Source organism: Schistocerca gregaria, chromosome 3 (assembly GCF_023897955.1).
Source record: "Schistocerca gregaria isolate iqSchGreg1 chromosome 3, iqSchGreg1.2, whole genome shotgun sequence".
Lineage (NCBI taxonomy): Eukaryota > Metazoa > Arthropoda > Insecta > Orthoptera > Acrididae > Schistocerca > Schistocerca gregaria.
In genome coordinates, this window is record NC_064922.1 from 948,543,785 (window position 1) to 948,566,929 (window position 23,145).

General features: G+C 48.7%; 6 non-coding genes across 6 annotated transcripts; 5 read left to right on the plus strand and 1 right to left on the minus strand.

Moving 5' to 3' along the window:
- The first annotated feature begins 95 nt into the window (after nucleotides 1-95).
- Nucleotides 96-167, plus strand: Trnaq-uug (transfer RNA glutamine (anticodon UUG)). Its single transcript has one exon. It is a non-coding gene; the product is annotated as a tRNA-Gln (tRNA).
- A 1,125-nt stretch (nucleotides 168-1,292) lies between these two features.
- On the plus strand, nucleotides 1,293-1,364 carry Trnaq-uug (transfer RNA glutamine (anticodon UUG)). The gene has a single exon. It is a non-coding gene; the product is annotated as a tRNA-Gln (tRNA).
- Nucleotides 1,365-2,489: 1,125 nt separating this feature from the next.
- On the plus strand, nucleotides 2,490-2,561 carry Trnaq-uug (transfer RNA glutamine (anticodon UUG)). The gene has a single exon. It is a non-coding gene; the product is annotated as a tRNA-Gln (tRNA).
- A 1,125-nt stretch (nucleotides 2,562-3,686) lies between these two features.
- Trnaq-uug (transfer RNA glutamine (anticodon UUG)) lies at nucleotides 3,687-3,758 on the plus strand. The gene has a single exon. It is a non-coding gene; the product is annotated as a tRNA-Gln (tRNA).
- A 7,762-nt stretch (nucleotides 3,759-11,520) lies between these two features.
- On the plus strand, nucleotides 11,521-11,592 carry Trnaq-uug (transfer RNA glutamine (anticodon UUG)). The gene has a single exon. It is a non-coding gene; the product is annotated as a tRNA-Gln (tRNA).
- Nucleotides 11,593-12,090: 498 nt separating this feature from the next.
- Nucleotides 12,091-12,162, minus strand: Trnap-ugg (transfer RNA proline (anticodon UGG)). The gene has a single exon. It is a non-coding gene; the product is annotated as a tRNA-Pro (tRNA).
- Nucleotides 12,163-23,145: the final 10,983 nt, after the last annotated feature.

Consider the following 23,145-nt stretch of genomic DNA (forward strand, 5'->3'; position numbering starts at 1 on the left):
ACGCAAACACGTCCTGAGGACGCTACATGTAATAAATCGCAGCTTACCGGTTTAATGACATGATGCTGCTCAGTTTAAGTCCGCTAGATGCACACGGTTCCATGGTGTAATGGTTAGCACTCTGGACTTTGAATCCAGCGATCCGAGTTCGAGTCTCGGTGGAACCTGATTCAGTGTTTCGCGATCGTTTCTAGAAACGTGTACGAGCTGGCAGCTGGAATTGTATATGCAAAATTTTAGCTAGGATCATGTAATGCAAATTGTTAATAGCAGTCCACACGTGAATGGGGAACGCTCCAAATGCTTATGCTTTTGCTACTAGGATTAATAACGGAACGTAAGGGGTTCAACTGCGAGAAGACGACCTCAGCTGCTTCTCCCAGCATGTCTCCGTTTTGGGTGCTGCATGCACATGCATTTAACAAACGTGCATGCGATGTACTAGTTCCTGGGAAACGAATAGAATCGTTGTACGTGTCAGTCTTTAGGTATAGATATAAGTAATCGAAGACGGCTTAATCCTGCTTCGTAGATTGCTTTCCACAAGACGCACTTGCCAGTATCATTGGCCGGTGGCCCGACATGCAGTTTGCCCCGTTGCATGGCTTACTTTCAGAGACTCGCTAGTTTATCGTAGTGCTTGGTTGTCGCGAAAGTGAAAAGTAGGGCCTGTCCTGCATTTGAACCCGGGTCCTCCTGCACCCAAAGCAGGAATCATACCCCTAGACCAACAGGCCGCAAAAGTACGCAGGTGTGCACCCCGCCACCTACTGAGATCTTGCCGCACTTGCTATTGAAGCATCCAATCTGGACCATATTCTCAAAGAGGTTTCTTAATCCGACACCTACAACATGAGCTGTGCTGAGGACCAATGTAGTTGAAGGCTGAAAGAACTGCTTGAGTTGTGAGACAGTATGTCGATCGTGTGAAGTGCAAATGTAATCGTGTCAAGCACCATCAGCCCACTACGTAGCGTTGTGTGACGGCACGTACTTTTCGACAGTACTCTGTGTCCATAGCTGTTTTCATAGCTAGGCTGCTTCCAGCACAAAGCATCCACCATACGAAAGTGGCTGTTCCGCGATTTTGATTACCTGACCCTTCGACATCACTTCATGTACGAATACTGGCAAGAATTCTCACTACATTCGAAGTTGTTCCCTCCACTTTCAACCTACTTGGTTGCTTCATTTGCCACGCAAACACTTCCTGAGGACGCTACATGTAATAAATCGCAGCTTACCGGTTTAATGACATGATGCTGCTCAGTTTAAGTCCGCTAGATGCACACGGTTCCATGGTGTAATGGTTAGCACTCTGGACTTTGAATCCAGCGATCCGAGTTCGAGTCTCGGTGGAACCTGATTCAGTGTTTTGCGATCGTTTCTAGAAACGTGTACGAGCTGGCAGTTGGAATTGTATATGCAAAATTTTAGCTAGGATCATGTAATGCAAATTGTTAATAGCAGTCCACACGTGAATGGGGAACGCTCCAAATGCTTATGCTTTTGCTACTAGGATTAATAACGGAACGTAAGGGGTTCAACTGCGAGAAGACGACCTCAGCTGCTTCTCCCAGCATGTCTCCGTTTTGGGTGCTGCATGCACATGCATTTAACAAACGTGCATGCGATGTACGAGTTCCTGGGAAACGAATAGAATCGTTGTACGTGTCAGTCTTTAGGTATAGATATAAGTAATCGAAGACGGCTTAATCCTGCTTCGTAGATTGCTTTCCACAAGACGCACTTGCCAGTATCATTGGCCGGTGGCCCGACATGCAGTTTGCCCAGTTGCATGGCTTACTTTCAGAGACTCGCTAGTTTATCGTAGTGCTTGGTTGTCGCGAAAGTGAAAAGTAGGGCCTGTCCCGCATTTGAACCCGGGACCTCCTGCACCCAAAGCAGGAATCATACCCCTAGACCAACAGGCCGCAAAAGTACGCAGGTGTGCACCCCGCCACCTACACAGATCTTGCCGCACTTGCTATTGAAGCATCCAATCTGGACCATATTCTCAAAGAGGTTTCTTAATCCGACACCTACAACATGAGCTGTGCTGAGGACCAATGTAGTTGAAGGCTGAAAGAGCTGCTTGAGTTGTGAGACAGTATGTCGATCGTGTGAAGTGCAAATGTAATCGTGTCAAGCACCATCAGCCCACTACGTAGCGTTGTGTGACGGCACGTACTTTTCGACAGTACTCTGTGTCCATAGCTGTTTTCATAGCTAGGCTGCTTCCAGCACAAAGCATCCACCATACGAAAGTGGCTGTTCCGCGATTTTGATTACCTGACCCTTCGACATCACTTAATGTACGAATACTGGCAAGAATTCTCACTACATTCGAAGTTGTTCCCTCCACTTTCAACCTACTTGGTTGCTTCATTTGCCACGCAAACACGTCCTGAGGACGCTACATGTAATAAATCGCAGCTTACCGGTTTAATGACATGATGCTGCTCAGTTTAAGTCCGCTAGATGCACACGGTTCCATGGTGTAATGGTTAGCACTCTGGACTTTGAATCCAGCGATCCGAGTTCGAGTCTCGGTGGAACCTGATTCAGTGTTTCGCGATCGTTTCTAGAAACGTGTACGAGCTGGCAGCTGGAATTGTATATGCAAAATTTTAGCTAGGATCATGTAATGCAAATTGTTAATAGCAGTCCACACGTGAATGGGGAACGCTCCAAATGCTTATGCTTTTGCTACTAGGATTAATAACGGAACGTAAGGGGTTCAACTGCGAGAAGACGACCTCAGCTGCTTCTCCCAGCATCTCTCCGTTTTGGGTGCTGCATGCACATGCATTTAACAAACGTGCATGCGATGTACGAGTTCCTGGGAAACGAATAGAATCGTTGTACGTGTCAGTCTTTAGGTATAGATATAAGTAATCGAAGACGGCTTAATCCTGCTTCGTAGATTGCTTTCCACAAGACGCACTTGCCAGTATCATTGGCCGGTGGCCCGACATGCAGTTTGCCCCGTTGCATGGCTTACTTTCAGAGACTCGCTAGTTTATCGTAGTGCTTGGTTGTCGCGAAAGTGAAAAGTAGGGCCTGTCCTGCATTTGAACCCGGGACCTCCTGCACCCAAAGCAGGAATCATACCCCTAGACCAACAGGCCGCAAAAGTACGCAGGTGTGCACCCCGCCACCTACTGAGATCTTGCCGCACTTGCTATTGAAGCATCCAATCTGGACCATATTCTCAAAGAGGTTTCTTAATCCGACACCTACAACATGAGCTGTGCTGAGGACCAATGTAGTTGAAGGCTGAAAGAACTGCTTGAGTTGTGAGACAGTATGTCGATCGTGTGAAGTGCAAATGTAATCGTGTCAAGCACCATCAGCCCACTACGTAGCGTTGTGTGACGGCACGTACTTTTCGACAGTACTCTGTGTCCATAGCTGTTTTCATAGCTAGGCTGCTTCCAGCACAAAGCATCCACCATACGAAAGTGGCTGTTCCGCGATTTTGATTACCTGACCCTTCGACATCACTTCATGTACGAATACTGGCAAGAATTCTCACTACATTCGAAGTTGTTCCCTCCACTTTCAACCTACTTGGTTGCTTCATTTGCCACGCAAACACTTCCTGAGGACGCTACATGTAATAAATCGCAGCTTACCGGTTTAATGACATGATGCTGCTCAGTTTAAGTCCGCTAGATGCACACGGTTCCATGGTGTAATGGTTAGCACTCTGGACTTTGAATCCAGCGATCCGAGTTCGAGTCTCGGTGGAACCTGACTCAGTGTTTTGCGATCGTTTCTAGAAACGTGTACGAGCTGGCAGTTGGAATTGTATATGCAAAATTTTAGCTAGGATCATGTAATGCAAATTGTTAATAGCAGTCCACACGTGAATGGGGAACGCTCCAAATGCTTATGCTTTTGCTACTAGGATTAATAACGGAACGTAAGGGGTTCAACTGCGAGAAGACGACCTCAGCTGCTTCTCCCAGCATCTCTCCGTTTTGGGTGCTGCATGCACATGCATTTAACAAACGTGCATGCGATGTACGAGTTCCTGGGAAACGAATAGAATCGTTGTACGTGTCAGTCTTTAGGTATAGATATAAGTAATCGAAGACGGCTTAATCCTGCTTCGTAGATTGCTTTCCACAAGACGCACTTGCCAGTATCATTGGCCGGTGGCCCGACATGCAGTTTGCCCCGTTGCATGGCTTACTTTCAGAGACTCGCTAGTTTATCGTAGTGCTTGGTTGTCGCGAAAGTGAAAAGTAGGGCCTGTCCGGCATTTGAATCCGGGACCTCCTGCACCCAAAGCAGGAATCATAGCCCTAGACAACAGGCCGCAAAAGAAAGCAGCTGTGCACCCCGCCACCTACAGAGATCTTGCCGCACTTGTTATTGAAGCATCCAATCTGGACCATATTCTCAAAGAGGTTTCTTAATCCGACACCTACAACATGAGCTGTGCTGAGGACCAATGTAGTTGAAGGCTGAAAGAGCTGCTTGAGTTGTGAGACAGTATGTCGATCGTGTGAAGTGCAAATGTAATCGTGTCAAGCACCATCAGCCCACTACGTAGCGTTGTGTGACAGCACGTACTTTTCGACAGTACTCTATGTCCATAGCTGTTTTCATAGCTAGGCTGCTTCCAGCACAAAGCATCCACCATACGAAAGTGGCTGTTCCGCGATTTTGATTACCTGACCCTTCGACATCACTTCATGTACGAATACTGGCAAGAATTCTCGCTACAATCGAAGTTGTTCCCTCCACTTTCAACCTACTTGGTTGCTTCATTTGCCACGCAAACACTTCCTGAGGACGCTACATGTAATAAATCGCAGCTTACCGGTTTAATGACATGATGCTGCTCAGTTTAAGTCCGCTAGAGGCACACGGTTCCATGGAGGAAGTGCGGCTCTCGCAGCCGAGCGAAGCGGACGTGCGGTGTGTGCTCTCCGCTGGCAGAGAGGGCCCGCGCGCCTTGTTTACTTTCTTCGGCCGACACTAACGTGACGCCGTAGCGCTCCAAGACCATGGCAAACCAGTACAGAAGATCAACCTTGAAATTCACATTTCGGAACGACTTTACCCGACCAAAGGCGTTCGAAGTCGAACGTTTTTTAAAAGAGGAAGCCAAGATCCCGGCTGCCGACATTGTCGGCATTCACTTTTCGATCGTCAGTAGCACGGTCTATGTAAAGCTCATAAACGAAACTACCTGCGACAAGGTGCTTCGAGAGATGAAACAAGAACTCCGCTTCTGCCACACAGATGGAAATGTTGGCAACGTCGATGTCGGCCATGCCGCAATCGGACTGCGGACTATACGCATCTTCGAACTTCCATTTGAACTTCCGGCGGCAGAAGTTGTAGCGGCGCTCCGCCCCTACGGCACTGTACACGAACACGTGGCTGAAAAATGGACCCAGTTTAAGACGTATCCAGTACTCAATGGAGTACGCCAAGTGCGCATAGATCTCCAACGACACGTGCCATCCTATCTACAGATAGGTGGATGCCGGGCCATAGTTATTTATGACGGCCAACCGAAGACGTGCTCCGGATGCGGTAAGGAAGGTCACCTTCGTTCCGAGTGCCTCCAGCGTCGGATCACACAACTCCCACCGAAGGACGTTGCACCACCAGCGGCGAAGACTATTCTACCCGTTACTTACGCGGCGGCGTTCACGACGTTCTCCACACAACAGACACGGCCGACCGCTTCAGCGGTACAAGAATCACTTTCCACGGACAAAGACCTGGATGATCCGCCGACCTGGCCAGTGGTGGAAAATAGCACTACGACTCTGGAGCTACCGAACGCGACAGACATTGACGCCAGTAAGATGGCAATTGATTCCCTTATTGTACCGACCGAAGCGTTTGTTCCGGCGGAACATGAGTCAGTGCCGTCTTCTGACAATGAAGGCCACGTACGGAAACAGCGATCACCGAAACGCCGAAAGCGGCGTCGTCGGACCGTGTCGGAACACAGCGGTTCGCATTCGGCCGGGGAAGAACGACTGACCACTCAAGAAGCCAGCCGCGAAGCTGAAGCTGTTTCCACTGACTCCAACCTTGCAGAACAGACAGAAAAACGTGCAGCTTTCGACCATCGGCCCATTGACAGAAACAGTGAGCAGCGGGAAGGTACCAGTGCAGGTAGCGAAGTCGCCCGGTCCCTTACTATCAAACATTCTGAGGCTATGGACCATGAACAGACATCCGCGTCCGCTTCATGGGCCGAGGACGTTGAGACACAAGATCACGACCCGCGGCCAGCTGAGGCGCCGCCGGATCATGCAGCATAAGCAGCACAAGGAGGACCGCGTTCGGCGGGGGGTGACATCACTTCCGATGTTCGCTTCTCTCCACCTTCACTATGGATAACCTCGCCCAAACAACTCGTTGCCAGGCTTACCGCCTGGCGACAATGAATATCAACATGATCAGTTCTCCTGTCAAGATCCAACTTTTGAAAGAAACCATACGAGCCATGGGGGTTGACTTTGCTTTCCTACAAGAAGCGAAAACGACGGCACTCCCGCACTTTTACGGGTACACCACACATGTGACGCCCGGTAGCCCTGCAGATACCGGAGTGGCAATATTAGTGCGTGAAGGAATTGAAGTTACCGACGTCACGTTTCTTCCCTCCGCTCGAGGAATAGCATTTACGGCACTCAACACCCGATTCATTAATGTTTACGCGCCGTCGGGTACCACAAGACGTCACGACCGCGCCAGATTCTACTCCACAGATGTCGCTCCCCTTTTCCTAGGGCGATACGACCACAGCGTCTTCGCCGGCGATTTTAATTGTGTACTTCACCCCAAGGACCAAATCCCACATTACACGCCTTGTCCGGAACTGGGTGCGATGATCCAAGAACTTCACTTGTGCGACACGTGGGAAAAAGTCCACGGTAACCGCTCTGGCCACACTCATCTTACCAGTCATTCGGCCAGCCGACTCGACCGCATATATGTGTCACAAGATCTCACACAAGGTGTGGTGGACGCCGAACTATGGCCTCAAGCCTATTCTGATCACAGTGCCTATATCTGCACTATACACCTACGCCCCCAACAAGTCTGGCGCAGCAATGGCTTTTGGAAGCTCAACATAACTCATCTCCAGGACCTGGATTGCCGTCGGCAAGTTGCAGCAACGTGGGCTGACTGTGAACGCCGCCACCCTCGATACGCCTCGACCCTGGAGTGGTGGCTTCTCTGTGCCAAACCAGCAATCCGTAGGACACTTATGCAATATGGCAAGGACGTGACTGCGTGGCATCGACAGACCCTTGATTTTTACTACGCGACTCTCAGGGACCTCGACGCCTTACCCCCTTCCCCGGAGAGACAACATGATCAAAGCAGAATCAAGGCTCACATACTATCATTGACGAAGCGCCGACTAGAAGGTGCAGTCGTCCGCTCGCGACGGCACGACCGAACGTTTGCGGAGGAACCCACTATGCATCACGTTGTGGCGGATAAGCGCCGACAACGCCAACACTTAATCACACAACTCAGGACACACGACGGTCGCTTATGTACGACCCAAGCAACCATAGTAAAGGCGGTGGAGGATCATTTTCGTCATCTTTACAAGGAAAGAATCGTCGATGACGAGGCCACTACTGAAATGTTACAGCAGGTAACACGTACTATCGACGAGGCTACCGTGAATGCACTAACAGAGGAAATCTCACTTGAAGAAGTCGAAGACGCCGTGGACAAAGGTGCGGCCAATAAGTCTCCTGGACCTGATGGATTGCCCATCGAATTCTACCGGACTTTCCGTGACATCATGATGCCTCGCTGGGTTATAATGTTCCGCGAACTTACGTCTCCAGACTGTGTTGTGCCGCCAGCGTTTGTAGAAGGACTTCTCATACCGGTACACAAGCCAGGTGGAGGGCTATCGATTAACGACTATCGGCCGCTTACAATGCTGAACGCCGATTACAAGATTTTCACCAGGATTATGGCGAGCCGTATTAAGACGACTTTGCCGATGATCCTCGCTCCTGAACAGACGTCGCAGGGGGGAGAAGCCAACAATACACATGGCCACCGGTGACTGCAGGAATTTAATAGCAATCGCTTCTGCGTGCCGTCTGAGAGCGGCGATCGTCTCCGTAGATTTCAACCGCGCCTTTGATAGAGTGCACCACAACTTCCTCCTACGAGTGATGGAGGACACCCTACGGCGTCTTTGGACCGCAGCCAGCTCACACGTCCAGGTCAATGGAAGGACGGTAGGACCAGTACACATTAAGAGGTCTCTACGACAGGGTTGTCCCCTTTCTACCTACCTTTATGCCATCGCACTCGAGCCACTCCTAGGGGGCCTTAACCACCGCCTATCTGGCATCACGCTGCGGGACGTCACCTTTCGCTATAGGACATACGCTGACGACCTGCTACTGCTGGTTCGTTCCAATGACGAAGTTCAAAGCGTAATAACCTGGATTGAGCGATACGGACAGGCCACCGGCAGTCTTCTGAACATCAACAAGTCGGCGGCGTTGGATATTGGGCGAGGTCTCGGACCGGAAGCCCTCGCTCCCCTCCCACCAGTTTCTGAGCTACGATATTTAGGAATCACGTTCAAGAAAGATGTACGTAAAACAGCTTCAGCAAACTACCGACGGTTATTGCAGATCATACGCGCAATGGTGCGACAGAACCTGCTCCGGGACTTGAACCAGCTACAACGTGTTGAATACCTGAACCTCTACGTGGCATCAAAACTCAATCACGTGGCACAAGTCCTCCCACTACCGCTGCAGATAGGTCGCCGGCTTCAAGCGGCCTTCAGTTACTACGTTTCCGCAGGTCATATCTTTAAAGTACGATACGACACTCTTACCCTCCCAGTGCACAAAGGAGGGCTGGGATTGGTCAACGTCAGGGCGAGAGCAGCTAGCCTTTACATGAGCAACATGAGGAAACGATGGAAAAGTCTTTATATCTCTCTCACGGGTCGTTTACTACAGGTTCTGATGCCAGTCTCTAACGTCCCGCCGGTGTCGGTTGCGCACGTCGCACCACAGCTCTCCCATGTGTCGACCTTCATTCTTGATTACAGCTATGTCAGCTCGAACCTCTCCGCCACGCGTCCACCAAAGGCGAAAGATTTTTACACCAACCTTCTGCGTGCTGTTCCCCATAACGTGATGGAAAACAAGTACCCTACGGTTCACTGGCCAAGAGTGTGGAAAACGATACACCACAACTTTCTGTCCTCCACGGTGCGTTCAAAGTGGTATCAGATTGCCAACAAAAAATATGCCACACTACAGCGACTTCACACTATTGGACTGGCAGACTCCCCTTATTGCCCAAATTGTCACCTTTTGGATACTGATGAACATCGTTTTACTTGCGCATCATCGTCCGGAGTTTGGCGACTAACACAGAAGATATTGGCTTGTTACCTCCGGGTCACACCTGATATGATTGACCCTCAGACCCTACTCTGTCCCGATGGAACTTACTTTCCGGCTGCAAAATATCATGCGCTTACATGGTTCAAAGGACTTACAGTCGCCTACATCTTTCGCGACGGAGAGAAAGAGCAGCTTGATTACTGGTGGTTCCTGCAAAATGCGCACAATGCCCTCGAACGCACACCGAAATACCGTACGCTCTTCGCAAATTATTTACGCAGCGTTTTCGTTAACCCCCCACTCAGCTGGGGAGTGCCGAGCTGCGGTTAATGTTCTGTGCCGCATCACACAAACGGCTGAACGTTCTGCCTTGTCAGCCATGAGCGAAGGAAGAGACAAGCTGCTGCAAGGGTGCTGTTTTCCTTGAGGCACTAGCGAAGCTGAATGCCTCCGTTGCAGATGCCCTTCAAAGGCGCAATTGGAGATATCAGATAACGATGACGAGGCTCCAAGTGGAACCAGTTACATTATTGAAGAACCTTTTAGTTGGAATTACATCAGTGATTTATGTTTTTATTTCTGGATTACTCTTTTATGCCACCTTTGTTGTTGTAACACTTACTTGTAACACTTACTTACTAGAATTCACATGTAACAAAAAAAGTGGCAAAGGATAGCCCTAACCTTGATTTCCCATATTTCCCCTGATATATAGGCAGCTCCCTGGGGTGGGTTTACTCAGGAGCCAACGCCTGAAGTGGATCAGATTTTTTGTTATAGGATGAAAAGTGGCGGTGGCACTTAGTGGTTTTTTTTAGTTCCATTTTCCTAAGGGGCTTTTAAGGGAAATTACTTTATAGAGAAAAAAATAAAAAAAAACAAAAAAAAAAATAAAAAATAAAAGAAAAAATAAAAAAAGTCGGTAAAAAAAACAAAAAGACTGGTGTAATGGTTAGCACTCTGGACTTTGAATCCAGCGATCCGAGTTCGAGTCTCGGTGGAACCTGATTCAGTGTTTTGCGATCGTTTCTAGAAACGTGTACGAGCTGGCAGTTGGAATTGTATATGCAAAATTTTAGCTAGGATCATGTAATGCAAATTGTTAATAGCAGTCCACACGTGAATGGGGAACGCTCCAAATGCTTATGCTTTTGCTACTAGGATTAATAACGGAACGTAAGGGGTTCAACTGCGAGAAGACGACCTCAGCTGCTTCTCCCAGCATCTCTCCGTTTTGGGTGCTGCATGCACATGAATTTTACCAACGTGCATGCGATGTACGAGTTCCTGGGAAACGAATAGAATCGTTGTACGTGTCAGTCTTTAGGTATAGATATAAGTAATCGAAGACGGCTTAATCCTGCTTCGTAGATTGCTTTCCACAAGACGCACTTGCCAGTATCATTGGCCGGTGGCCCGACATGCAGTTTGCCCCGTTGCATGGCTTACTTTCAGAGACTCGCTAGTTTATCGTAGTGCTTGGTTGTCGCGAAAGTGAAAAGTAGGGCCTGTCCGGTATTGGAACCCGGGACCTCCTGCACCCAAAGCAGGAATCATACCCCTAGACCAACAGGCCGCAAAAGTAAGCTGCTGTGCACCCCGCCACCTACTGAGATCTTGCCGCACTTGCTATTGAAGCATCCAATCTGGACCATATTCTCAAAGAGATTTCTTAATCCGACACCTACAACATGAGCTGTGCTGAGGACCAATGTAGTTGAAGGCTGAAAGAGCTGCTTGAGTTGTGAGACAGTATGTCGATCGTGTGAAGTGCAAATGTAATCGTGTCAAGCACCATCAGCCCACTACGTAGCGTTGTGTGACGGCACGTACTTTTCGACAGTACTCTGTGTCCATAGCTGTTTTCATAGCTAGGCTGCTTCCAGCACAAAGCATCCACCATACGAAAGTGGCTGTTCCGCGATTTTGATTACCTGACCCTTCGACATCACTTAATGTACGAATACTGGCAAGAATTCTCGCTACATTCGAAGTTGTTCCCTCCACTTTCAACCTACTTGGTTGCTTCATTTGCCACGCAAACACTTCCTGAGGACGCTACATGTAATAAATGGCAGCTTACCGGTTTAATGACATGATGCTGCTCAGTTAAAGTCCACTAGAGGCACACGGTTCCATGGTGTAATGGTTAGCACTCTGGACTTTGAATCCAGCGATCCGAGTTCGAGTCTCGGTGGAACCTGATTCAGTGTTTTGCGATCGTTTCTAGAAACGTGTACGAGCTGGCAGTTGGAATTGTATATGCAAAATTTTAGCTAGGATCATGTAATGCAAATTGTTAATAGCAGTCCACACGTGAATGGGGAACGCTCCAAATGCTTATGCTTTTGCTACTAGGATTAATAACGGAACGTAAGGGGTTCAACTGCGAGAAGACGACCTCAGCTGCTTCTCCCAGCATCTCTCCGTTTTGGGTGCTGCATGCACATGCATTTAACAAACGTGCATGCGATGTACTAGTTCCTGGGAAACGAATAGAATCGTTGTACGTGTCAGTCTTTAGGTATAGATATAAGTAATCGAAGACGGCTTAATCCTGCTTCGTAGATTGCTTTCCACAAGACGCACTTGCCAGTATCATTGGCCGGTGGCCCGACATGCAGTTTGCCCCGTTGCATGGCTTACTTTCAGAGACTCGCTAGTTTATCGTAGTGCTTGGTTGTCGCGAAAGTGAAAAGTAGGGCCTGTCCGGCATTGGAACCCGGGACCTCCTGCACCCAAAGCAGGAATCATACCCCTAGACCAACAGGCCGCAAAAGTAAGCAGCTGTGCACCCCGCCACCTACTGAGATCTTTCCGCACTTGCTATTGAAGCATCCAATCTGGACCATATTCTCAAAGAGGTTTGTTAATCGACGCCTACAACATGAGCTGTGCTGAGGACCAATGTAGTTGAAGGCTGAAAGAGCTGCTTGAGTTGTGAGACAGTATGTCGATCGTGTGAAGTGCAAATGTAATCGTGTCAAGCACCATCAGCCCACTACGTAGCGTTGTGTGACGGCACGTACTTTTCGACAGTACTCTGTGTCCATAGCTGTTTTCATAGCTAGGCTGCTTCCAGCACAAAGCATCCACCATACGAAAGTGGCTGTTCCGCGATTTTGATTACCTGACCCTTCGACATCACTTAATGTACGAATACTGGCAAGAATTCTCGCTACATTCGAAGTTGTTCCCTCCACTTTCAACCTACTTGGTTGCTTCATTTGCCACGCAAACACTTCCTGAGGACGCTACATGTAATAAATCGCAGCTTACCGGTTTAATGACATGATGCTGCTCAGTTTACGTCCGCCAGAGGCACACGGTTCCATGGCATTACCGCTTGCGACGCGGCAGGGTGCGGACGTTCGGAGCGCTCAGTGTCACTTGCTTCTTTACGTTGTATTTGTGCTTTCTGTTTCACGTGATTGTGCGTGGTTGTGTGTTCGTGTCGTTGTTTGAAGTGTTTGCTGTATGCAGGTAGCCCATTTGGGTTAATTTGCAAAATGGTTCCCACGATTCCAAGGAAAAATACTCTGCAGTTCGAGTTTGACAAGGCTACACGATCAGTTCAGCCAAGTTCACTGGAAGTTCATGAATGGATCGTCGATACAATAGGCATAACCACTGATCAAGTTCACACTGCCTACTACGACCTGGTTTTATACTGCTTTTTCGTGAAGCTTCTGAATCCCCTCTTACTGGAACGTCTTTTGCAGAAACATGGCGGCGGCGTCGATTTCCGGCATCGCGACGGCACTGTGAGTACTGTCAAAATTACTAACGCTTTTGTCGAGATCTCCAACGTTCGTATTTACAACCTGCCCCCTGAAGTAGACAACTGTTTCTTAAAAGATGTGCTCACTAAATATGGCGAAGTGCGTAACATTCGACTTGAAAAGTGGTCCAGGCAACATAAGTTGCAATGTTTTTCTGGTATCAGATCGGTTGAGATGCAAGTCAAAGTCAACATCCCATCGCATGTATTTGTTTGTGGTTATAAGGTGCAGGTTACCTATTCCGGACAAGCTTCTACGTGTTTTATCTGCAATGAAAGTGGTCATTTACGGCAAAATTGCCCTCAAAGGGTGACCGTCTTAAAGCCTACTTTCCAGCAACGTAAGAGACTCACTTTAGCTGATTTAGTGACAGGTACCCAATTAACAAGTACTGGGCCGTCCCCCTCCAGTGATACTGTGACTGTACATGAAAAATCTTTTGAAGAAGAGTTCCCTGCTATTCCTCTTGCGACGGGCGGGGATCAGAACCCTCTCACCCGTCCCGTCACTGCGGTAGCGTCCAAGAGACGTCGAACGTGCGACAGTAGTAGTTCCGATGAAGGCGTCTCCGTACCGGTCACACCTGCCACACTTGATATCAAACAACCGGCAGGGGACACTGAGCTTTCGCATGACGCTCTACCAGAATCAAGCGTTGAAGTTGATACTTCTTCGCCCGCTGACGGTAGTGCTACGCCCCAGGTTGGTTGTTGCTTACCATCCGCGTCTATCGCGTCGGCTCTCCAACCGACCGATATTGAACCTCAGCACGTTGCCCACAGTTACGTCGGCGGGGTGTGCCCAAGTTCACAACTCGTATCACAGCAATGCGACACTGACAACAAACACGCTGACGAGTGTGTCAACACAGAGCGAGATCTCAGCCTTGCTTGTCAACAACCTGACCGAGAGAGTGTTTCCACACAATCCCAACGTGTGGCCAAACAAGAACTTAGCGCGTCTCTGGAAGGGTTATCCGGCGAGACGCAACTGCACGTTGCTGTCGCAGGGCAACCTGCACAGGAGACCTGTGTAGATTCTCCGATGCCGCTTTCTGCGGAAAAAGTCGCCAGTGGCGGGAGGAACAAAAAGAAATTCCAACCGAACTTGAATGTACCACGCAGCAAACACAAACTTCAAGCCCTCTCGGATGCAAACGATGGTGATGGCCACTCTCCACCAGCTGTTTCACGAATGGACTGGTTTGCCGGAGACGATGATCACGTTAATTTAAAGTAGCTCCGTAAACTACATGGCACAAGCGTACAAGTTCCTGAGTGTTAATGTTAACAGGATCACGTCTGATTTGAAACTTGCAGTCTTTAGGTAGTTCGTATATGAGTCTGCCGCTGATGTACTTCTATTGCAGGAATTCCTTCTTTCAGATCTGGTCATTCCCGGCTTCCACTGTATTACCAATGTTGCTTTCGAACTTAGCACTGGTACAGCCGTTCTCGTGCGTGGGGGCATCCCCGTCTCGGACGTTGAAACACTGGAGTCAGGGCGTGGCATATGCTGCAAAATATTCGGCGTCACGCTCGTGAACCTATACGCGCCCTCAGGGAGTGACCACAGGTTCGCAAGGACCGAGTTCTTTAAAGACGAACTAATTTACTTGCTTCTTAAAAATCCGACTGCCCTTGTATTAGGCGGAGATTTTAACTGTGTTGTGCATCAAAAAGATCAGAGGCCAAATTTTAACTATTGTAAGGAGCTTCATGAGCTGGTTTTACGAATGAATCTCCAGGATACGTGGGAACTCCTTCACCCTACCCTTGTGAAATTTACATACTTCACTTCCACCGCGAGTAGCCGCCTCGACAGAATATATGTGTCTTCTCAGCTCGGAGAACATGTTGTTGATTCAGAGGTCATTCCCGTCCCATGTAGCGATCACTGCGCCTACGCAACCGTCATACAACTGGACAGACAACCCACCAAACGATTCAGAGGTCACTGGATGTTGAACTTTTCCCACCTTCAGGACGCCGATCTCGAGGAACTTGTCACACGAACTTGGACTTTATGTCTTCGCTCTGTCAATAGGTACCGTACGAAAGTAGAGTGGTGGACGTCCTTTGCTAAACCAAAGTTGCGACGGTATTTAATTTCGTACTGTAATACGCAATCAAGGGATGCAAAGAAGACCACGGAATTTTATTATTCATTTTTAAGGGAGCTCTACGACAAATCTGGCGTCAATAATATTTACACGGCTCAAATAAAGCAAATCAAGGCTAAGATGCTCAGTATCAAACGTAAACAACTAGAAGGGTTAAAAATCAAGTCCAAAGTCAACTCTTTGGTTCAATCTGAGACAACTTCCATGTACCATCTTATTAAGCATCAGACCAACCGTAGACGCTTATTTATAGACGAACTGGCAACTGATAACGGGGAAATTCTCACTCGGCAACCTGACATAGTCACGGCAATTCAGAGATATTATCACGGCCTGTACTCGGACTACCCAACCAATGATGGCTTGACTGCTACTGTACTCCAATTCATGGACACGTCCGTTACTGCGGATGATAATCGTGACTTTCTGGCTCCGTTTAGTGTCGAGGAGACTTTAGAACTTATTGTTAAGTCGCCCGGTAACAAAGCCCCAGGACTGGACGGCCTACCCAAGGAGTTTTACCTTCGGTATTGGGATGTAATTGGTGTTACATTTACAGAAATTTAAAATGAAATCATTGCCGGGGCGCCTGTTTCTAGCGCGATGGAGGAGGGTAAAATTGTCCTTGTTCCCAAACGCAAAGGGTGTAAGCGATTTGATAATCTGCGCCCGCTCACCCTGCTTAATTTTGACTACAAAACTATAGCCAGAGCTGTTAACGCCCGAATGTCGCCGCTCCTTCACAAAGTTGTCTGGCGGCACCAGGCCTGCGTGCCAGGACGGAATGCCATGTCTGCGATGTCTGAAATTAGGGACCTAATCTCCATTGCCTCAGTCACCAACCTGAATTGTGCCCTGCTATTTCTAGACTTTCATAAAGCCTTTGATCATGTGAACCACCGCTATCTTTTTCACATACTGGACAAAATAGGACTCGAGGAAGGGGCATTAAAAGTCCTTCGCAATTTGACATCTGGCATATCGGCGAGGATACAAGTCAATGGACAGCTGACGCAACCAATATCCATTCAGCGGGGTGTCCCCCAGGGCAGTCCACTCTCTATGTCACTTTTTGTGCTGTCACTGGAACCCTTCCTTCGGTCTCTTTATCACCATTTGTCAGGTGTGTCAATGTCAGGTCACACATTCATCGTCCGTGCATACGCTGACGATGTTGCCGTTCTGTTACGCAGTGACGACGAGGTGGTCCGTATTAAACGGGCGATCGACCAGTATAGTGCAGTGTCTGGAGCACAACTAAGTGACCAGAAATGTAAAGTGCTCGATCTCAAGGGTTTTGAGAGCTTAACTATACCGTGGGCGCATCTTGTGGAATCTCACAAACTACTAGGAATCACCTTGAATAGGTGCCCTCTGAAAATGGCGGCCTCCAATTGGAAGTCAGTGACGCATCTGATACAGGGTACCATTATCGAATGTCGCTGGCGTGCTGTGAACATTATAGAAAAAATTAGGATGCTCAATACCTACGTCTTCTCCAAGGCGTATTATGTTGCACAGTTTTTTCCGATTCCCAAGCTTCAGGCCAGAAAGATCATGCAGGTTGCCAATCAATACATCTGGAAGGGAAACATATTTAAATTGTCCTCCGATACACTAGCCAAGTCGAGAACTACTGGTGGGCTTGAGTTGGTTAACATCGCCGGGAAGGCAATGGCCTTGTACGTCAAGCGGACCACGACTTTACTGCATGACAGCCACTGCACTGTTACTCAAAAGTTGTACCTCACAGTGCGTCCAGCGAGTGTGCGACCTCCTATTGACGTCGGAAGAATCCATTACAAATTGAAACACATCAGGGAATTTTTCCTTCATGTTAGTTATACAGATGTTGGTGTTCTACGGCGCCGACCACTGTCAACTCGCGACTTGCAACGTGAGTGGGAAAAGTCGGCGACCCCAAATACAATAGAACGGAAGAATCCGACTACTGACTGGAAAACGGTGTGGGCCAACATCAGCTTGAAAGTACACTCTTCGGATGTTGCTTCAACTTGGAACAGGGTGGTAAATAACACAATTGCCACAAATTTAAAACTACATGCAATTGGGTTAAGTGACACAAATCTCTGCCTCTGTTGTGGACTCGTCGATTCTCTGATCCATCGGTTTACCTGCGGGGGCCATGCACTGAATTGGCGATGGGTCAAGAAAAGGATTGCGGTACTGTCAAGGAGCGCGGAAGACAATCAGCAACTGGATATGCTACTGCGTCCCGACAAAAAGTTTTATCCGGCCACAAAAAACAATACAGTAATGTGGATCCTAGGGCACTACGTCAACTACATCGTTAATGTGCGTGGAGAAGACGATTATATTAGTTTTCTGACCTACATGGAGCTGGCATACTGGAAGATTCAATGTGTCACTAACAGTAAAAAAATTATTCGGAAACATGATGGACATCACCTTTGCAAAACATGGCATAGGATGACCACATTGGATGATCGAAGCCAATCAAGAGGAAATCTATTCTGTTTTATTCTATTTTTCTTAAGTTACACTTTCTGTTATACCTGGTCAGTTTACTTCTTTTCATTAGTCTCCTTATACTTGTTTGCTTATTCGTGTCAATTTCACACCTCTAACGGAAGAGCAAAGTATTTCGATATGGATCAAAACACACAACTGACACACGACAAAGAAGAAATGTTCCTTTCCAAATGTGTCAGCACTATATACCTCGGAGCAGAGGAGAAACAAAAATATATGTATAAAAACTGTCTGCTTGAAGAAGTGACTCAGGGATGGGCAGGGGGAGCCATCGTGGACAGGCCTCGGGATTCGACCCCTGCCCGCTTTGTCTCCACCTGCACGGAACTGACCACTCACCAAATCTTTTACACAAGAGTCAGGAAAAAAGGATAAAAAAAAGCTTAAAAAACAGAAAAAAATGGTGTAATGGTTAGCACTCTGGACTTTGAATCCAGCGATCCGAGTTCGAGTCTCGGTGGAACCTGGCTCTGTGTTTTGCGATCGTTTCTAGAAATGTGTACGAGCTGATAGTTGGAATTGTATCTGCAAAATTTTAGCTTGGATCATGTAATGCAAGTTGTTAATAGCAGTTCACACGTGAATGGGGAACTCTCCAAATGTTTATGCTTTTGCTACTAGGATTAATAACGGAACGTAAGGGGTTCAACTGGGTGTTGCATGCGCATGCATTTAACAAACGTGCATGCGATGTACTAGTTCCTGGGAAACGAATAGAATCGATGTACGTGTCAGTCTTTAGGTATAGATATAAGTAATCGAAGACGGCTTAATCCTGCTTCGTAGATTGCTTTCCACAAGACGCACTTGCCAGTATCATTGGCCGGTGGCCCGACATGCAGTTTGTCCTGTTGCATGGCTTACTTTCTGTGACTCGCTAGTTTATCGTAGTGCTTGGTTGTCGCGAAAGTGAAAAGTAGGGCCTGTCCGGGATTTGAACCCGGGACCTCCTGCACCCAAAGCAGGAATCATACCATTTTTTTTTAGCCAGCTATCCTAGCCACTTTTTTTTAACAAAAATGAGAAAAAAAGGATTTTGGAAGGTTTGTGTTTCTGCTTTTTTTACTTTTATTTCATTTTATTTTTACACAAATGTATAAAAGGAAGGCCGTTCCTCTTCGGCTACATAAACAGAATAATAGGAAGTCGTCCCGTTACGACAAAGGATGCTCCATACTATAGCCCGCTGCGAATTTTTCGATGACTGTCTTCTCGTTGCTGAGTTGTTTCCGCTGTTTGTTCAAATCTCATAAAAAAAATGGAACTGGGAAGAGGTGCTATGGTTATCATCTCATGTCATCGATAATCCAGCTGCGAGGCGGATTATGGAATGCGCTCCAAAGGAATTTAGAAAAGTATTGCCTATATTTAGGGTTCTTGACGATCGCACAATGTCGTTCGTTGAGGTGATACCAAAAATCGGGTACTGTCTTTTCGCCATTACCGAAGAGGTAGTGAACAGCGTGGCCGCTGATCCACGTCACAGAGTTCGTTTTTGCTCTTGGGAAATAAATCTTATCGGGGAAAAGAAGTGATCGGGTAGTTATCCTGTCAGGAGTCGTGCGTGTGAGAAAAGCCAATATCTGACGCACCAAATACCATACGTCCTTTGCCGACCCGCATTCGAAACGATGTTCATCTGTGTCAATCACTTGGCATGTGGCACACAAGGGGGAATCAGTGAGGTGGATGCGATGTAGGCGGGACTGGCACAACTGTTTCCCATTATCAGTTACGTACCATGCAGGTTGCACGTCAGTATCAAGGGTGGTGGCATTCACTGCCTGCCACACAGCGCGCCACTTTGTACTGGGGTGTTTGCTTTCAATCACTTTCGGCGTCATGTTCATTTGCATAGCAGCATATATCGCCCTGGTCATCATCAAGCGTGTGGGTAGTAGTGCAGTGCGGATGTAGCTTAATTCAAGGAAGAATTGACTGATGTAGAAGAAAGGTGCTGGGATGTCCGTTATCATCACAGGGGGTGCGACTGAGATTGGTCGTAAGGCTGCCAGTAAGAGACTTGTGAGGCACGTCGGACTTCGTCGCCACAGTTGTAGGTGACAGCTGACGAACAGAGCCTTTGCTCTGTTCTGGACATGACAAAGGCCTAAACCCCCTCTGCTCCTCGGGAGGGTTAGGGACTCGTAACGAATCTTAAATAACATGCCCGTATTAACAAAGGATCCCAAAACCGCCAACATGCGGTGAGCCAGGGTAGGTGGTATGGGGAGTATCTGTGCAAAATGGGGGATACGTGACGCCATATAGACGTTAGCATATCGTGTCCGTTGCAGGAGGTCTAGATGTCTCAAACGGTGGTCACTTATTCCTGCTCTCATCTGATTCAATAAACGCCTGTAGTTAAGGGCTGTTGAACGTTTCATGTCAGATGTGAAATCAATGCCAAGACAGCGGATTGTGTCACTGATTCGTAGCGGTGCGACGTTCTCGCCGGGTAGGCCTCTGCCTATAGACAGAACGTGTGATTTGTGGAGATTGAGATGGCTCCCCGATGCCGCGCCGTAGGTCGCCACCCACGCCAGTGCTGCACGAACATCGTCATTATTGCGTAGAAGGAGTACCAGATCATCTGCATAGGCAGTGCAGCAGAAAGTGTGTCCACCGAGGGACATCCCGGTCAGGCGTTGTCGGAGGCCGCAGAGGAGTGGTTCCAAGACGAGGGCGTACAATATCGCCGAAAGAGGGCAGCCTTGTCGCACCGATCGCTGGATCTGTATCGGCGGCGTAAGACGGCCATTATATAACACCTTGGACGTCGCGCCGCGTAGGAGACGCATCAGTACATTAACTATGACGTCCGGATACCCCATGTGTCGCAGTACCTCCATCAAAAATGTGTGGTCCACTCTGTCAAAAGCCTGGCTAAAGTCGAGTGAGGCCAAAACTCCTGGCAGTTGGCGAGCTTCGGCTAGCGCGATCATATCTCTATATCGGCACAATGTAGTGCGAATATTATGGTCACCACCTAACGATGCCTGGTCCTGTGACACAACACATCGTACTGATCGCTTTAGGCGTGCCGCCAGAAGCCGGGTGAAAATCTTCAAGTCACTGTTGAGTAAGGTCAAGGGCCGATAGTCACTGATCCTGGATCCGCCTCGTGGTTTGTGTATGGGCACTATCAGTCCTTCTAGGAAAGCCCCAGGTATCTGCGTCGTGGGAGACATAAGATCGCGGCAAATATCAGTCCACGCTGGTGCCAGCAATTGTTGGTACGTCCGGTAAAGTTCCAGAGGAAGGCCATCAGGTCCCGGGGACTTATGAGCAGCCCCAGCCTGTATTGCTTCAATGATTTCCTCTTCCGTTACATCAGCAGTCAAATCCGCCGCCGCTGTCGGAGAGATCGAGCCATAAGTGAGTTGAGAGACTTCGGCGATCACCTCTGGGGGATGTCGATGTTCCGAGTACAGCATAGTGTAGTGAGCATGAAGGGCGTTTCCTATGTCGCGCTGGGTATCAAGGCGTCGTCCGTCTTCCGTCGTGATAGCTTGGATCAGTGTCCTGCGTCGGCGCCGTCGTTCTGCAATGACGTGGTACATAGACGGTTCCTCCTGTGCCACTCTGTCTTGAGTGCGCGCTCTGACGATCGTACCCTCAAGGTGGCAACGTGTTAATCTGATGATCTGTGCCTTGGCACGGTTCACCGTCACCTGCCGTGCAGGTGAGTACGGCAGTGTTGCACATTCCCTTAAGATGCTGTAGTAAAAGTCCATGGTATGTCTCTTCCATGCTGCAACATCTCGGCCGTAGCCTATCAAGGTCTTCCGGAGGGCTGGTTTGGCGCAGAGTAACCACCACGACAGTGTAGACCGGTAGGTGCCACGCCGGCGGCTACAAGAGTCCCACGTGTTCTCTATAAGGCGGCGGCATTCCTGAGAAGCTAGGTGAGCGACGTTCAACTTCCAAGGACCACGGCTGTGCCATATCCTCTGGCGGCCGAGGGTAATAGCGCAGATGTAGGTGTTGTGGTCAGAAAAAGCTGTGGGCCAAACTTCGGCAGCTCTTGTCCCCACAGCTATGAAGCGCGAGATGTAAATCCGGTCGATGCGGCTGGAGGAATGGCTGGTGTAGTGAGTAAATCCGGGCCGATCGCCACAAACATGTTCCCACGAGTCCACCAATTGAAGATTATTTATAATTGTCGTAAGTTCTGCGCATGGAGAATGATGTGGTAACTGATCCTTAGGTGCTTGGCTACAGTTGAAGTCCCCTCCCATTATCAAGGCGTCCTGACGGCCCATAAAAAGGGGCGTGATTGTATGAGCGAAAAAGGTGGATCGTTCGCGAAGCCGACCAGATCCTGACGGTGCATAGATGTTAATAAGTTTGACTCCTTGGATAGTAAGAGCCATGCCTCTGGCGTCAGGGAGATACTCGACGTCTTCTGCGGATATACCGTCGCAGAGGAGGATCGCCACACCACTGCCATTGGCAGACGCATGTGAGACCCAAGTCTGGTAGCCATAGGGTCCCTTGAAGTCGGCGACATACACCTCTTGAAGGAGCGCAATGTCGATGTCTGCTGCGTTGAGTAGATCCTGTAGCATCGCTAGTTTATGTCGGGCACGTATGTTGTTGATGTTAATCGTCGCTAGACGGTATGTTTGGTCAGCCAGGTCGGCAACTGGGTTGTGTAGGAGGCCAGGTGTGGGCGGCAGGGGCGGCCCCACAGAGGCTGACGATACAGCCGTAGTCACTGTTGTTGGCTGGTGCTGGGTACAGCCGAGGGAGCATCTCTGCCTTCGGCATCCTCCTGGTGCTGTGGCTCATCCTCGACATCATCCGCCCAAGAATCAGATGCAGCAATTGGTAACTGTTGATTAGTGCTGTCAGTAGAGCGCTTGCGCGTATGTTCAGTACCAGAAGTGATGTTGTCAGACCGAGGCTCAGAAATTGTATCTGCCATAGCATCGTGATGGGAAGGTTCAGTTGCGGTGGTAGAGTCCTGAGCGTCGTCCGACGCCGGATATTCGTCTGGGTCGCACATCCGAAGCAGGCAACCATCGGACGGCGTATGGCGCCGTTTCTTGCGTTTTCGAGGGGACCGTTGTTTCCGGACATGTTGTTCTGTGTCAGAGTGCGGGCGTCAATCATCTGATGCGGTCTCCATTGGTAGGAAGGCAGAGGTCGGGACAATTTTAGTTTCTACTTCCATCTTCTCTTTAGGCTCGTCTTGGTGGCACAGTTGATCACCGTCTTGAGGCAAGTCTGCCGAAGGCGTCGTAGAGGGGGATATTCTGTCCGCCACACGGTCATCGACCACTGACTGCAATATGGTGCTACGATCATGGGCAGGAACAGCTGTTGCAGTTGC